At 40.2% G+C, this 18,546-nt stretch overlaps 1 protein-coding gene across 4 annotated transcripts in view; it reads left to right on the top strand.

Moving 5' to 3' along the window:
* Positions 1-18,546, top strand: part of Col19a1 (collagen type XIX alpha 1 chain) — a 348,475-nt gene that overhangs the window by 189,561 nt on the left and 140,368 nt on the right.

The raw sequence follows: 18,546 nt of genomic DNA, 5'->3' as shown, positions 1-18,546 counted from the left end.
AAATGGGCAATAAATGAATATCAGCTTTAATTGGAAATACCACAGTGACCATCTCTAGCCAGAGCTGAGTCTTTGTGTCTCCAACAAAAGGAAGCCCTGAAGGTTCTGGCAACTTGTCCCTGGAGCTCTTGATGCACCAACCTTAGGTCATTCTGTTACTATTTCAGTTGATTCTGGAGTCTCGTGTGTTTTAATACACTTTCTCCTATGATTGCTTATGAAGTCCATGTCCTCCATAGTGCAGGCATTACCTCCTTGACTCTACAACAGTGTGGACGAAGTTCTTGTAATAGGGTTTTAAATGACTTAATTTGGCTGCCGAAATAGAGGTCATGCTCTCTTTTCTTATCCGGGCATACTATAAATTCTTCTCATTTGCTCGTACCAATCTCATTTCTACCCTCTGTGAAGGAAATCCATGGACTGCAAATACATCAGTGTACTTCAAATATTTGAAGACCAATTTGCAAAGGCTTGCCTTTGGAGGGCTAATAAAGAACGAACGCTCTTGATTTTTCTTTTCTTCATTTTATGGGTTCCTGGCCCCACTGCAGGCTAATAGTCTGTCCCAGGAGACACTAATCGGCCTCCTGCAGGTATTAAGAATGGGACAAAAAATGTGCAGTCTTATTCAGGAACGTATCAGTATGACAAGCACACCCTCTACCATGCACAGTAGACTCCCAATGCAGCCCAAGATCCTTCTTGTCAGGAGGATGCTTTGTGTTGTAACTGGTGTGTGCTCAGTACCGTCCCTTTGTTTTAATGAAAACATCTACCCAGTCACGTCTTTCCTGGTGTATGATTGTCTTCTTATATCGAGTGTTGGAACAATGCATGTTATCTTTCATCTTCTGGATCTTTGTCTCTAATTTATCACTTGGGCATTATTTTCTTAGGGTTTTGTGGTTGTTTTAACATATATGAATCCTGTTCTCCATCCAAATGGCTCCCATCTTTAAACTATTGAAATCATTAATAAATTCTAAACAGAAAAAGACCCAACAAACAGAGACCAATAGCCTGTATTTTGTCATGGGCTCGAGCCTTGCTAATCAAAGTATGTGCAAATGTATGTGAACTCTACTTCTTCCTTGCCCACATTCCTTAATTTGTTTTGTAAGATAATTATAAGAGACCTATGAGACAGTTGCTGAAATGAGACAGTATTCAAATGAAGATGTTTTTTTTTAAAAATACACTATGAATTGGAATTGTACCTTATCAAAGCTTGTATTTCAGAAGATGGGTCAAAGAATGAATGAAGCTGATTTATTCTTCATAATTACAGAGGCAATTGTTTGAACTGTTTAGCTCGATCGCTATTTTATTGCAAATATACTCTGCTTATAAATGTGTGTAGTCCAGAATATTTTATAATACCTTTTTTGTTTATTTCCCGTGGAGAGAACCCATGTGGGACAGTAATGTAACTGACTTTCCAGTCACTGTTGCTATGATATCAAAAATGCCATGCATTTCAAAGAAAATGATATAGTAGATATTAGTCGCATTGTCCATATTTAAAAATAATTTCTGAATCATGTTCAATGATGTCTCTCCTACCATGCAAACTACTCAAACAGAAAGTGAATTAATGTAAGAATGCACCCTTGTAGATTCGTGCTTATGTCCCTAAGTGTCCCATTTCTCCTCTTCATGAGAGCCAAGTTTGAGTTCAGCCTCAGAACACATTAACTACATGGATGGGTAAGATGTAGACATGTCTGAATGCATGCGCACACATGCATGTGTGTATGCACACACACACATACATTAACATGCATACAGATAAATACATACATGCCTTCGGAAATAGACCAATAATTATTCCATTTCATTGAATTTTAAAATAGAATATTATAGAAAACCCCATGACTGTAAAAAAAACATATTCATCCACTGTCAACAGACATGTAAATTTTGATTGCAGATGCTTGCCTCTTATTAAGATTGTTAAAATAGAATATAAAACATGTGGCACGTCCATAGGACTTAACTTCCAGGCACAAAGTCTTTAGTGAAAGACATTTAATGATAAGGTTTTACCTCCTTATACTTCCTCCATGATTGCACACATAACAATATCTCACGATTAAGATGAGTTTAAAGCACAGCGCTCACATAAAGCCACACTTCTAAAGTACCGACCACTACAGAAGCATGCCAGAGTTGCTACAGTTATCCTTAGCACACAAAAGTTTGGTTGAGAAAAACACACACACACACACACACACACACACACACATAAGATTTCTATCTACTCAGCAAGAACACTGCTTTTATGAGTATTTAAACAAAACTTTGACTGAATTTTTAATTAGTTGATTTTAATTAGTCTCTTAAAGCTGTTAGATATCAGCTTACAAACTACCCATTTAATAAACTATAAAATTAATGTTCTTATATTTAAAGACTGATCTTAACTTCAAGAATATTCTATGGTAATGTGGATTTGAAATTTCTGGGCATGTTTTCTTAACCTGATTTTCATCTTTGTCTTATGCCATTAAATGTTTAACCTAAATGTTTTGTAATCTTGTAAGTAAAATATTTGACCAGGACTTTTAATCTTTCTTTGGAGGGAGGAAGGTATCAAGACAAGATTTCTTTGTGTGTGTGTGTGTGTGTGTGTGTGTGTGTGTGTGTGTGTGTGTGTGTTCGTGTGTGTGTAGCCCTGACTGTCCTAGAACTTGCTCTGGTAGACCAGGCTAACCACAAACTCACGGAGATCTGCCTGCCTCTCTCTCCACAGTGCTGGGATTAACGATGTATGCCACTGCCACCCAGTGGTACTTTAAATCCTATATGTTTTATCAATCAATGCAAGTTTTAGATTTTAGTTAATAGTAAATGTCTGTCTTATACTATGGATACAGCATGTTTGAGAGTGGTGAGGGAGGGAAACCTATGTGAAGGCCTGGAGAGTGTTCAGCCCATGAAGAGAACAGAAGAGGAAGGAGGAAGGTACCCAGGACACAGCACAGCCAGGACACAAAAAGAGAGTGCTTTAACAGTTATGGAGAACTCAGAAGGAGTAAAACTCACATCAGGAGCTAGAAAGGTGTGGCAGTTGTTAATAGGGAATGTTCAATTACATAGCTCTTGTTTTGCACTTACAAGGGTCTCTTGCTCTGTTCCCAGGACCTCCATAGTGGTTCACCAAGGTGTAATTCCAGCTCAGGGTTTGTCGTCTACAGGCTCCTAACCACACATGGTACATATACAAGTTACATGAGTGTGGGCACAAGCAAACACACATGCGCGCACACACATGCACCTACACATAAACACACAGTTACACACAGACACACACGAGCATGCACATGCCTGCATATACACAAGAGCAGCAAAATCAGCAGAGAGATGCTTGTTAGAAGAAGCCAACAGAATCAGTGTTAATTGAGAAAGACGTTATATTTGATCAAGGGGCAAGGCGTTAGAAGAGAAATGAAAGACAGGGAGGGGTGAGGAGGTAGAGGGCAGATGGTGAGGTAGCAGAAGTGGCAACAGGAACCAAATAGAAGCCCAGGAAAGAATCCTAGGAAGTAACATAGTTCAACTGGCAGATCACGTGTTCGTAGACGCTCCCACAAAATCACTCAGGAGAACTGACTTTCATAAAGATCGCTCTGAGAGACAGATTCCCTGTGGATCTCCTTATAATGGAATATTTTAAAGTATAAAGAGAATAATTACTTAATATAACCTTCTACTTTTCTTATATAAACACTGAATATCATGTCTGAACAATAGCAGTTTAAATGTGTTTTTTTTTTTTAATCAAAGGAATCATCCCAGATCTCTTTAAAACAGTAAGGAACGTTTATTAGTGAGTCAACTAGTTACCCCACCAATGTGTGCTTTGTGTGGCTAGACAAAGATCTTGCTCTTGTTCTCTGCTACTAGAATCTAATTTGAATATTGGACAGAAATACTCATTTAAAATTTCTACACTCTTCTCCAGATCCCCTTCAGTCGTAACCTCAGGTTGTCCTATGTACCTACGCCTCATCTCACACTTGGAAACCTTTGTCTTGATTGCTTCCCTGGACACTGCAGTGCATACAGATTTGACTTTCCCTCACAGTGCTAAATCCTGGCTCTGTCTGGCCTCAGGATCCCTTGCATTCTACAAAGCACAGAGAACTCGAGCTTCTCAGACCCCAATCCTGTCAGGTGGTAGTCCATTGCACTTGTCCAGATTTGATGAAAGCAAACAGGATCAGATTTCCTCCATTATGGTGATACTGGGGCTAAAAAAAATGACGACGGAAAACCAAGGAGAGTAGCATGTCTGCCTACTGCTCATGCCACAGGCAAGACGCTGTTCAGTGCGGAGGCTGTCACCTGGACTCTGAGTCCACCTTGATGTAATTTAAACCCAGCTTGCTACTAATGAGCTGTGTGGTCCCCAGTGAGTTCCTCTGCCTCTCTGTGCCTGTTACCTCAGAGAAAATGTAGATTATAATATGACCCACCAAGGGGTCAGACCATAGATAAGGTGAGTGCAGGAAACCAACATCATTTTTATCCCCAGCCTGCAGATACAGCGATGTTGGTGAAAGGGGAGGCAGAGCACCACACCTGGCAGAACTTGACGAGAGACACCGCGTAAATGATGGAGAGAAGCCATTCAAGAAAATGACTTCTCACTGCTTTACCCCCCAAACCCGTTTCTTGTCACTTTCACTTGAATTCTGCCTTTCTCTGGGTGTCTATGCCCCAGGATAAAGGCAGCATTTATAATAATAAAATCCTTACAAACATGAAACAGATGACTTCCTTCCCCTTGAAGGGGAAGACGAAGACTAATGTCCTCATTGTAGGGAAGCTGAGGCTTCGGACTTTGATGGGTAAATGGTGCTTGCCTATAGATTTACTAGAATTCTCATGGCAAACACTTTGCCTCCCTTCCTTGCCTGTGTCTGATCTGGTTTATATGCCTTACCAAAATAGCATAAATCACACATATGATGTTCTGATAATTAGTGGGTTTATTGATCCTGCTAGGACAAAGGCCACTAACACCACTGCTTCCAGGAAACTAAGGGATAGTGCAATGCTCATTCGAGCGAGCTTTTCCTTAAGCCTGTCTGCTTGAGTTTACAAGACTAAATAACAGACGTGTGGGGCTGCGAGCCTCTGGCCTGGCTAGGTGCGTGGGTTCAGGCAAAGGAAGAGAACTCAGGCAGGGAGAGGGAACAGCCTTCTACCGCCCACACTGCTGGTCCTTCTCCTGTATGCCACTGCTGCTTCAGTTGCTCAGGCCAGACTGAGGCAACAGAAGACTGACTAGCCGGTAAGGGGTACAGGGGAGCTTCTGGCAGCGATTTCAGGAAAGCAGAACTCTTCCCCAAGCTGTGGTGTTACAGGTCTTATGACAGAAACTCTCGGACAATGGAATAATTCCTGCACACCTTTAATTCTAAACATGACTCTTAAATACAGTTTTTGGGTCAGTGTCTTAAGGCAGGTACTTCCTACTCGTTTGGCCTAAGAGCTTGGGAAGACATCATGTACATATATGGAGACGTGGTCCTGCTTCTACAGCTGATTTGTTTTTAGCCTACCTGTGGTCACCTCCTCACCTGTGGAGGAGTTTGGGGCATTGTCCTACGTGACTGATCTGTCTTGAGCCTATGTAACCTGTGGTTACATCCTCACCTGTGGTAGAGGGGCATGTGTTGCCCTATGTGACTGGTCTGTCTCAAACCTCTTTACAGAGGTCTGTGGGGGGCTGCAGCTATGAGAGGCCCTGATCTCTTGGCAGACTGGGAATGTACCTGCCGTCCCTTAGGGATTCAACCTATCTCAACCAGGAATCAGGGTACCTTTCACAGCCCTCAGATTCAGTGTATATACATGACCAAATCTGCACGCATCTCCGTATTCCACTTTGCGGAATTCCATAGCAGTCTTTTGGCATTTAGCATCTCCCAAATCTGCATCAAATAGAGCTGCTGAAGCGATGAGTTAGGAGAAGAAGGCAGAGAAAATGCCCTTGACTGTTAATATCAAGTAAATGTCGGTAAGGGTGGATTTGGGTCTCAGCAATAAACATCCTCTGGTTTTGCTTCTTGCCCTGTGCCTAATGGGAACTATAAATCCAATAAACAAGATGTAGGCAGACAATGTCTAACTCAGGCTAATTGAAGTGAGGTGAAAGGAGACAGCACATGGCATGGACTGGACTTCATGAATAAAAGCCAGCCTGTAGATCAAGTTAATGTCAAGGCTAGTTAATGGCAATGTGTCTGTGGGCTATTGTGGTAAAATTCAGTCTAATTAGTGGTGCCTGCCATGAATTTAAGGCAAGAAAGATAAAAATGTTCCAGAAGCGGTGAGGAGGAAAAATGATTGTAGCCTATGGTGACAATTCAATACTTATGTAGACAGGCAAGACACAATTGGCCAAATTTCTTATATCCATTTAAACAGAGGGACAAGTGACATGATTTGTAGTGGAATAAAATGACTATACTCCATTTGGTGATTAGCAAAGAAGAACCATTTCATAGTTTCTGAATGGGATTCTGCCTATGAATGGCGTGTTTCTGTGGATCCATGTAAGAGCTGTTCTATGTCATGAAAGAACCACATCATGGAGCCTCCTACAAATTAAAGACATCTTGTCTCCGATGTCCAGAGATTCTGAAAGCTTCAGGGGGATTATCCTGGGAGAAGGGTAGCAGTCCCATCAAATCACCAAATGTAGGGCAAACATCAAAGTTAGAGGGGAAAAAAATGGCAGGGTCATTCCAGCCCATCTAATGAAACTGAAGGCATGAAAATTAAACAATTCTCTATGTGAGACCACGTCATATATTTTTACATAAAAATTGTTTATTTTGTGGTCCTGTATTGAAAGAAGAAGGGGGAGAAATAGGAGGCGGACGAGGAGGAGGAAGAAAAGAAGAAGAAGAAGAAGAAGAAGAAGAAGAAGAAGAAGAAGAAGAAGAAGAAGAAGAAGAAGAAGAAGAAGAAGAAGAAGAAGAAGAAGAAGAAGAAGAAGAAGGAGAAGGAGAAGGAGAAGGAGAAGGAGAAAAAGACGAAGAAGAAGAAGAAGAAGAAGAAGAAGAAGAAGAAGAAGAAGAAGAAGAAGAAGAAGAAGAAGAAGAAGAAGAAGAAGAAGAAGAAGAAGAAGGAGAAGAAGAAGAAGAAGAAGGAGAAGGAGAAGGAGAAGGAGAAGGAGAAGGAGAAGGAGAAGGAGAAGGAGAAGGAGAAGGAGAAGGAGAAGGAGAAGAAGAAGAAGAAGACCTAGATTCGCATATCTTTAAAATGGAGACTATTGAGAATTCAACTGAAGCACCGACCAATGATCCACTTTAAATTTCATTCTTAAGGCCACACATCAAAAGGACAATGGTGCTGTTGATCCTTTTTGGTCTCCATGCAGAGAATAGTGCATTCCCTCTTCCCATGACCAGTTTATCTTGACACCAGTCCATAACCAGAATTGCCTGGCCGATGGGGAAGACGGATGGATGGCTGTCAGAGTCAACCCGTTCCAGCTGTGGGATTAGTTTAAGTCATGACTGCAGGAAAACTGCTTCAAACGCTAATGTAAATTAGTTTTATCACAACTCAGCTCTCAGGCATATTACGGAATTAAGCCGGAGGCACCAGAGAACGTTCTCTGGTGACAGGCATGCACTGAAGCATCCTATCACTGTTACCTGCTTAGCCACAGAAGCACAGAAGTGGGATGAGAGGAGAAGAAGCCCTTTCTTTGAAGGGAGCTGGCTAACCCTTGGCCGTCAGTGCCTTTTCTGCATCTAAGTCACACTGAACGCCTCTGTTAGCTTTGCCAGGGGAAACGTCAAGCAAAAAGTTTTCAGCCATTCAAGAGGCTGAAAATATGAGTGTGAATGGCTGCCCACACCAAGCACAAATGCAGAAACAGCAAAGAGAATTTTAAAGATGCGATTTTATGGCCTCATGACTTAAAAGGCAGAAAGTTACAGTTCAAACCCCAGCTTTACAAAACTCTAGCATCTCGCATAGCCTTCAGAAACAAGGGGAATCTGAAAGCGAGTTGAATGCTTTTATCGTTTGCAACATATCATGCTACAATTCTCAAAATAAACGTGATAGTGCAGCAGCTGAAAGGCGATTGGGCGCTTCTCTCCCATGGGATTCACGGTGCTCCTCAGTCAGTTTTGAAATCAACAGAAAAAGAAAGCTAATGGTTTGTCTTTTCTTGTTTTCCTTACAAAACAGTAAGCTTTTGGAATTTTTCTCATTAGAAATTGTGGATGCCCACTTGAGACTTTTAAGAAGTTCAATGCAAGCACATCCATGAATGTTTGTACTTACATGGCCGTGTTCACCGTGGTAGTCTTCAGAGTCACCACAGTATGAGAGAGATGCTGCATAGCTTTCATTAGCAATTCCAGCATCGAAGCTACATGCTAGGCAACTTCCACTCAGAGCACTAGCAAAGGTTGCTTTCGTATTGCTTACGTCAGAGATGCTGAGAATATATCTATGGGATTGTGAAGCCATGACTAATGAATATCTATAGAAGCACATAAAAATTTGAATGCACACGAAATTAAGATATATATTCCCATAAATAGTAAGTAAATGCTGTGTATGCTCAATTATAATGACACTTTAAGAAACGCAATTCTTGGAGTTAAGAGGTGTCTAAGTCATTGAAGGCTGGAGTCACAGCCAAAACATCAAGACAAGTAACTGGAAAAAAAAAGGACAAAAAACAAGAGACCATTTAGAAAAATGATTGTTTTCTTCTGATCATGACTTTACACTTTCCCTTGATATGCTTTGTGAAGTGTTCAATATAAAACATTTTTATATCTTAAATATTATAATGTGATATATCATGCTATATTAAAATTTTATACCCTATATATTTGGCCATGTTAATAGGTTTTTATCTTTAGCATGTATGGTTGTCACCTGAGAGGCTCTGCTAGAGCCCTACTGATACAGATGAGGATGCTTGCAGCCAATCATTAGACTGAACACGAGGACCCCATTAGAGAAGTCAGAGAAAGGACTGAGGAGCTAAAGGGGTTTGCAACCCCATAGGAAGAACAACAATATCAACCAACCAGACTGGCCAAAGCTCCCAGGGCCTAAACCACCAACCGTAGAGTGCACGTGGATGGAACCATGGCTCCAGCTGCATATGTAGCAGAGGGTGACATTGTCTGGCATCAACGGGAGGAGAGGCCCTTGGTCCTGTGAAGGCTCATTTCTCAAGTGTAGGGGAATGCCAGGGCATTGAGGTGGGAGTGGGTGGGTGGGAGTGGGAGCATCCTCATAGAAGCAAAGGAGGAGGGATGGGAGAGGGGGAAAGGGGGAATAACATTTGAAATGTAAATTCATAAAACATCCAACAAACACACACATACATAAAATATTCTTTTAAAATAAGTGAAACTAAAGTCTGTACACCAAGTTGGGTTGGGGGGAGGAACTACTTAACAAAGAGAAATAAACAAATAGGGACTTGAATTACTATTTTGTATGACATGCCATGGAAGTTAACTGGCCTGGAGTGCCTTAAAAACAAAGATATGAGCTATCCTGATTCAAGTGATTGTCTAAAGAAATCTGTGGGCAACTGAAACACACAGAGAAAGCAAGAAATATAGAAACCTGTGATTTCAAGAAGAGTCTAGGATCAGTCTGGTTCCATACAGCTCCTTGGGGCACAAAGACTTTATCCCACATTGAGGTAGAGGATTGCGCCTCCTCTCTCTGGGTTGAATAAGCACAATAATTCCCCAGTTATCTACCAACTGACAGCTTCCTTGAAACTAAAGAGACCTCTGGGGTGAAAGGTTTGGAGAGAAGCAGGTAGTGGTCAAATCCCACCGAGCAGGCCTAGCTCTGTACTAAGGATAGAATAAAACAGATGTCAGTGTCACTTGTGCAGAATTGGATGGCCTCGGAGCAGACACTATTTTAAATTTGATAGTCACCATTTCACAGGAAAGACAGAGGATGCGGGACCCTATGCATCTCTTTAGATAAGGTAGATGACAAAACATAATGATTACATAAGCAAGTGAGATAGCCAGATGCTGCAAACATTCAGAAGAGCCAATGAACAGAGAGAGAGAGAGAGAGAGAGAGAGAGAGAGAGAGAGAGAGAGAGAGAGAGAGAGAGACTTAAGTGCCAGTTGGTATTCAGGGGTGAAAATGTGTTAAACTTGGCAAACAAAATTTTAAATGATATCTGAACTAACTAATTGAAAGTAACCCTAGTGCCTTTGACTAATGTAGGAAACATTAAAGAAAAGCTTCCTTTTGGAGATGAATCCATTTAATGTCTAAAGTTAAAAGACCCAGGCATGAAGAGTACCAGCCCTTAAAACTTGGTTTGAGCAGGGGCTGGAGGGATGGTTCCATAGATGAGAGGACTGGCTGCTCTTCCACAAAACCCAGGTCTGATTCCCAGCACCCACCCTGTAGAAAACAGCCATCTGTAATTCCAGCTCTGGGATGCAGTGTCCTCCTTTGCACTTTCAGGCATCAAGTATTGTGTGTGCACATAACATATGTTCCAGCAAAACATTCTATATGCACAATAAATAAATAAATATCCAAAAGAAAAATATGTTTGAAAAAGTAAAATTAAATTCATCTAATTTCTCAGGAAGGAAGGACAAAATTTACTATCAGGAAGTCTCCAGAGAGGGCAGAATAGTACAGGATAGACTGCAACTATAGGTCAGGCTTCAGAAAGAAAAGTACTGGGAACTGGGCCTTGAACTTGGGGTAACCCCTACATCTAGGAGTTGATAAGGAGGTCTGAGTGGTCTGAGTCGATGCTGCCAATCTTGAGAAAGTCAGGGGATTATGGACCATCATTCTCAGAAGCTGATATTTATCTTTTTCACTTGCATGTGTGTGTTGTGTATGTGTGCACATGTGTACCAAGGTGTGTACATGCGTACACTGGAGGATGAAGGTTGATATTAGGCACCAGCCATTTTTATTGAGGCAAGGTCTCTCATCAGACCAAAGCTTGCACATAAGGCTGATCATGGTTGCCAGCTGACTCTAGAGATCCTATCTCTGCCTTCGGAGGCTACGGTTACTGACCCACCCAGCACTTACAATGCATTTGAGGATTAAAATTCCAGTCCCTGTGCTTGCAAGGTACTAACCAGGATATCAGCTCACTTGCCCATAAGCTGGAATTTAAAGAGAAATGGCTCAAAGCCATACTGGGAAGACTAGGAGGAGGTTTCCTCTTACATGTGAATGGCATTCATAAACAAAGGAAGAAACCAATGAACAGGGAGAGATTAAAGATCCAAGTCTCCTAAAACAACATTATAAATCCTGTAGGTGTCCAGAGGACGCTGGGATGGCATAAGCACCTGTCAGGACCTCCATTTGGAGGACCCACAAGAAAGAGTAGAACAGGGGTTCTCAACCTTCCTAAAACTGTGACCCTATAACACAGTTCCTCATGTACTGACTTCCGACCATAAGATTATTTTTGTTGCTACCTCATTACCATAAGTTTGCCACTGTTACAAATCATAATGTAAATTTATGATATGCAGGTTTTCTAACCTGTGACCCCAGGGAAAGGGCTGTTCGACCCCTAAAAGGGTCACAGCCCAGAGGTTGAGAACCATTGGTATTGAGGGATGTGAGCTTTAATTTTGGAAGCAAGAGGAGACCAAAGCAAATTCTGTCTTCCTGTTATATATGTATGTTTGTCTCATATAGAAAAAGAAATCTGAGGAGATAGGACCTACGAAAGTCTCTGCTATTTATGAAGCATTTTTATCACAATGGTTACAATAGCTACTGCCTATTTCATTCATAAATAAGCCCAAGCCAGTGAAGAAAAGGCAGAGAAATATATAAATGTTGAAAAGGCCAAGGTAAGAGACCAGAGGAAGGCTGATCACTGAGGGAGAAAAAGATCTGTGACATCAATCCAGAGTATTGTTAGATTCTCCAAGCTTCCAGTGAAGTCCAGGCACTCCACCTTAACCCTCCCATGTATGCTTTCCTACGTAATTACCAGTGATATCTACTGTACGAATCCCTTTTATCAGCTATCTTTAAATAAAACAGTAGTTTTGTTTGACAAATCTGGTTTGCTAGGAGACAATTCCAATCTTTTAGAAATTTTTATTGGTAAAATATAAATTAGGTAAGGGTAAAGCAGTCAGAATTAGATTATTCTTATATTTATTGCTTCTGGAAATTTTCACATCTTATATCCCTGAGCATATTCTTTAAACTCTCATGTCCCTGAATTCTATGAAATTTCTGAAGCATACAGATGGTCTCAACCATGTTAGGAAAACTCAGGAGACCAGTTTATAAGGCATTGAGTATTTCTGATGTGTTAGAACAATGCATTTTTGAAGTCATGGCTGCAAATTTGTGTGTGCCATGGTACTCATTTACTGTAAGCTAAAGTTCTTTTTCATGAGAGCTGATTGGATGAATATTGTGTATTTCTTTGCAGTTGTTGCCATAGAACTAGTTTTTTCAGAGTAAATTAGGGATGAAATAAAATTTCCTAATTTAATGTAAGATCTAAAAGGTGTATTGTTTGTTTTAATTCTTGTTTTGTCAAAATTGTGTGCCTTGGGTGTGCCTAATTTACTTTTGTTAAACAATTTCTTATATAATGAAAACAGAAGCAATCTACATCATTTGTAGAGAGGAACATCTATTTTTAATCTTTTATTCTTAAGATGACATTCCTAATGATTCCCCCTACACTGCCAGACTCTTTTATATTTTGCTCCTCAATTCCAAATATAATTTTAATGAGTTTTCTTTAAAACTATTTTTCTGCCACATCATTTCCAAAAGTTAGGTAGATTTTCTGGCATGGGCACAATTTGAAAAAAAAAGATGAATAAATGTATGAAACTTCCTCAGACCTTATAATTTACAATTGGATTTCGACAGTGTGGTAGACTTCCTGTAAGAACTCAAACCATAACATGAAGAAAATATATGACTTGGAGCCATTTGGTTCAGTATCCTCAGTGTGATTCTATTAGGAGACATCCTATAACATCACCTTCTAGAGATACTGAACGAGCTACATCAGCACTAAGACGAACAATGAATTAAACAGGAAAGAAATTCCCAATGGTAAAATGATGGTCATGGAGGTCGTGCCTACAAAATGGAGCCAATGGGATCATGCATCAGTCAGCTTTCTCGTTTCTGTATCAGAACACCTGACACAAACAATTTAAATGGGGTAAGGGATAATTTGACTTATGGATTCAAAGGGTTTGATTAAGAGCCTATTGCTTCTGGGTCCATGAGGAGGGATGCATGACACTATTCCTGGGACGGCATGGTTCATGGGAAGACACTGTTTGTGAGAATGCATAAACGTGTGCTCACCCCAAGATAGGAAAATGAGGACAGATGAAAATACAGATAACACCAAAGTCCAACCTGGTGAACCAATGACTTTTATCAGGGTCACAGGCAGATGGGTCGGTTGTTCTCCAACATGGATGGTTTTAATCTTGGGAAACGGCTACACAACAAGGTGCAGAATATCCTAGCAGTAGGAACATGTGCAAAGGTCACCTGTCCCATCACAGACAGAAAGAAGAGAAAAGAGGAGAGAAGTTGTACTAGGTATGACCTTCATGGGTATGGACTCTGGGTCTTGTGTCCTTGAGCTTCCTAAAATAGCACCATCAGATAACCAGCAATGTATTCCTCCTTGGGGGACACTTAGATGCAACTGTGACAGACAACGTAAGAGGAAGGAGGACAAGGACAGCCCTTTGTTGTCTGCATTTCCTTAAAGTTAGCCCTATGTTTGCTTCCTTCAAAGCCTGGGTTGTTGTTTGCCTCATCCAAAGGAACTAGGAGAATTAAGAGGAGGCTCCTGCCTTTCTCACACAACAGGGGCTGGGAAACCATCCTCCTAGAGTAAGCAAAGCTGTCTAAGTGTGGTGCTTAGGAACCCACAAGCAAGCTGTGATGTGTCCAGAAGTTGAATATGCTTGTTTGGAACCTTTAATTACAATTGACTATAGCTGTGTAGTTTCAGCCAGTGATCACTGGACTCTCTTGGTAACAACCCATCAAGGATTGAATACATAGGGAGTTAAAGCTTGTGTTTGCTTCCTCTGCATCATAAACAGCAGGCCCACAAACTTGCGGCTTTTATTAAAGTGAGGGATTAAGGTTGCATGCCCTGAGGAAAATGTGATCATTTGTTTTCTATAGTGTATATCTTATGTACTTTATTTACATATTTAAATTATCAGTCTACATTTCAATTTATATTTTGCACTCATGTTAAAGATGGAAAGTATATTCTAATGGTAACTTGCCATAAGACAATTTTTCAATAATTTCTTTACATCTCATTAGTAGAAATAAGCTAAACAAGAACCTTGCAACAAAAAGACTAGAGAAATATAGACCAAAATAGTCAAGTCCGGCTTTGCTAGGCAGTGTGATTAAACATACACCGAGTCTGTTAATTGATGGAGAAGCATTAAATCACAGCATGCTGTCTGCAGTTGTGTACTGGGTAATGAGGCAGTAGATCCATAAAACTATTAGCGACATGTATGCATAAAGCTTAAATACAAGTGCAAAGCCAAAAAAGATTTCTGGGAAAACAAATACTGACTTTAAAAAGCCAATTAAAGCAAATGTACACTCTTTCAAATGCAAACATTAGTATTTTCTTCAGAATTGCTGCAACCACAAAAGAAACATAGTTTGCTGGGGCCATCGTGAGCAAAGGCATCAAAGATGCTTGCTTGGAACTGTGGCGTGAACATGTAGGAGAACTCCATTGTTTGACACAGACAACTAGTGAGTACCAACCTGGGAAACAGAAAACTCCTGAATCGTGTTCACTGCATCTTGACCACCATACAGGTAGCATCCATGTGGCACTTGAGAATGATTACAGGGGATGGTGGAGGTAAAGAGCTTTCTTGGTCAGTGCAATGCAGGCAACTACGATAAACTATGCTGTCAGAAAACACAGCTGAGCTTTATTCTTGCACAGGACTTTGTTCTGACGATCCAGCTGTAGGGATGTGCAAACATCTGGAGTTGTCCCCAAGTTCAGTTCCCAGTAACCATATTGGGTGGTTACAACATGTAACCATCTTTAGGTAACATGCTCCCTAGCCTATACACATACGTATGTACACACACACACACACACACACACACACACACACACTAAAACATTTTTAAAACCTTTAAAGTTTTAAAGTTTGTTCTTACATTTTCAAAAATTAAATGTAAATATCTAGAAATACAAGCTCTTGTTTCCTATTTTGCATCTTAATATCAATATTTCCATGTAAAGAAATAGTGTAATGTGACTCTCGGTGGCAGAAAACCAATTATCAAATAGTGTGTTACTCATGGCTTATCAGTGAAACATTATTACTTAAAATGTGATCAATTATCTTGAATTTTACATTTCTCGACAAGAGAAGTTTTGTATGTAAACGTTCCAGATAGCCAAACTCTTTACGTGTGGGGATAGAATTTAATGGAGTACACTATGGCAATAGGGACGAGCCCTAGAACTGGTACTAATGAAAACCTGAAGATGAGTCTTGAAATGGAACATCACTTTTACAAAAGTGTAACCACTTATGAAGACGACCCTAAGCTTGTGAAAATTAGTTTGAAATTTCTTTTTCCAACCCCTCCAACCAATGCTACTAGGATCACGTACTCGTGCATACAATCACGTATTCATGATGCTAAAGAAGAGTAACAAAGCTCTTGGGAAAACAGGTCCCCCATAAGAAGCACTGTCAGTTCACCTTGGCCTGGATAGAAATCACGGAGCAAATTCATTTTTTAATGTAAACCATTTTGTTTACAGTTATAACAGTTTGTGTTTGCTCAGGGTGTAGACATAGACTCTTTATATTGGAAATTAGTGTTTCACTCATAATTTAAAATCAACTTACTGCCATCTATTCGTTGCACACATTGGTTGAGCTTTATGTAGACGTTTTCATTCAAGACATTCATTCAAGATATTTTCATTCAAGACATTCATTCAAGATATTTTCATTCAAGACATTCATTCAAGATATTTTCATTCAAGACATTTTTCATACATGCTCTTTGACAATACTCCCCTTCTAATATCACCCCTTCCCCATCTCTCTATTGCTATTCCATTCATTACCCCCAGAGGCCCCTTCTTTTATGATGTGTGTGTATGCCCATTTCCATGTGTATAATTTTATGAATTTATATAAAATCAAAAATCCACAAATTTAAAATTATTTACCTTTCTGATTCCTTTTTATTGGATATTTTATTTATTTACTTTTCAAATGTTATCCCCTTCCCCAGTTTCTCCTCCGAAAACCCCCTTCCCATCCTCTCTCCCTCTGCTTCTATGGGAGCGCTCCACCACCCACACACCCATCTACTTCCACACTCGGGCCTCAGCCCTGCTCCAATTCTTCTCTTCTTCCCTTCATCTCTTCACTGCCTTTGGCTTCTTGTTTCTTATTGGATATTTTATTTATCTACATTTCAAATGTTATCCCTTTTCCCAGTTTCCCCTCTAGAAAGCCCCTATCCCATCTTCCCTCCCTCCTGCACCCTCACGCGTTCACCCACTCCCTCCCTTTTCCCTGCCCTGGCATTTCCCTACACTGAGGCATCGAACCTTCACAGGGCCAAGAGCTTCTCCCATGGATGTCCTACAAGGCCATCCTCTGCTACATGTGTGGTTGGAGCCATGGGTCACTCCACAGGTACTCTTTGGTTGGTGGTTTAGTCCGTGGAAATTCTGGGGATCTGGTTGGTTGGTGGTGTTGTTCTTACTAGGAGCATCTGCCTCTGTGTTTGTTAGGATCTGGCAAAGCCTCTCAGGAGACAGCTATATCAGGCTTCTGTCAACAAACACTTCTTGGCATCCACAATTGCCTTTCTGATTCTTATGAGTCTGTTAATATGACAATCTCTGCCTTTGTCCATATATCTACAGATTATTTAACTTTATTCTGCTTTATAGCTACATTAAACTTTACTGTGTAGATGTACAACCTTGCCTGTATCCACTCATCTGTTTAAAGACATCTAGGATGATTCTACAATTGCTATTGTAAATAGTGCTGCAATAAACTTGGGTCAATTGTGGAGGTTATGTTCCCAGAAATGAGTCATATGATAGTCACACTTTTTAGCTTTCTGGGGACTTTCCAAACTGATTCCTATAGTAGCAGGACCAATTAATGTTCTTACCAGCCATGTATAGGGTTCCCTTTCTGTAGACCCAGCATTCACTGCGATTTGTTTTCTTCATGATAACCACTCTGAATGAGAGGAGATGATATCTTAATATAGATGTAATTTGCATTTCCTAACAGTGAAGAATGTTGATCATTTTTTTCCTGTTCCTTGCCTATGAATACATCATCTTTGACAACTGGTCATTTCATTAGCTTGTCTATTAATTGAGTTGCTTGGATGTTTTCATAATTAGTTTTCTAGTTTTTAATATGCTCTAGATATTAGTTCTCTGTCAGACATGAAGTAAACAAGGATTTCCTCCCATGCAGGGAACAGTTTTTTCATTTAATTATCTCCTCCACTGGGCAGCACTTAATTTTGTTTTGTCTTTTTTAATGCCATTCAATTCCATTTGTCAACTCTTAGTTTTATTTCCTAAGCTATCAGAGTTCATTCCAGAAAAGTCTTGATTTTGCTTACATCCTCAAGGGTTTTCCATATTTTGTCATCTAATAGTTTCAGAGTTTGTTTTCATGCAGGAAGAATTCTGAGTTTCAGACAGGTGAGAAATGGGGTCCAAGATTGATTTTTCTGCATGTGTCTGTGCTGAATTTCCAGCACCATGTGTTGAAGATTCTGTTTTTCCTCCAATATATGTCTTTCATGTCTTTACCAAAAATTAGGTGGGTACATACATTTAGACTTTTTTGTATGCACACTACAATCTATACAATTCAGTTTTATAATAAAGAATAGAAACATGTCCATGGCCAGGTCACCTCTCAGAATTAACCAGTAGAATGTGCAGTGGACTCTTAGCTGTGTTGTATGTTAATAAGATTTAGGATGCCAACAGCCATATCTTCAAAGTGAGGCCAACCTGTTTCATTATCCATTTCTGTTTATTCTGGGTAACTCAGAATTGATCCCTTAAGAGTATCTATGCAAGGCAAAGCAACCAGTGGGCCTGAGAGTGGTGTTTAAATGGAATCTCCCCAAAGATGTTTTAAGAGGAAATAACCATTAACTCCTTCAGTCTTTAGGGCTGTTTTCCCCTGAAGGGTAGAACATGAATGATCCAGAACAGGTGAAGTGTGAATAGTCTGACGTCTTTTATAAGATATGAAGACAATGTGTTACACAAAATTTCAAGTGATGACTTACTGTATTACTTTCCAGAACTGAAACAACTTAAGCTCAGTAGAAAGTCCGGATGTGTCCGGTGTGATGCAAACTGGCAGGAACTGACAGTCCCCAAGGCCTCCTGGGAAGGATTTGTGGGGGTAATTAACTCAAAGACAGAGTTTAGATTTATGC

This window comes from Rattus norvegicus, chromosome 9, assembly GCF_021556685.1.
Source record: "Rattus norvegicus strain SHRSP/BbbUtx chromosome 9, alternate assembly SHRSP_T2T, whole genome shotgun sequence".
NCBI classification, from domain to species: Eukaryota; Metazoa; Chordata; class Mammalia; order Rodentia; family Muridae; genus Rattus; species Rattus norvegicus.
The sequence above is the reverse complement of the archived record's forward strand: the minus strand, read 5'-3'. Positions and strand labels throughout refer to the sequence as shown.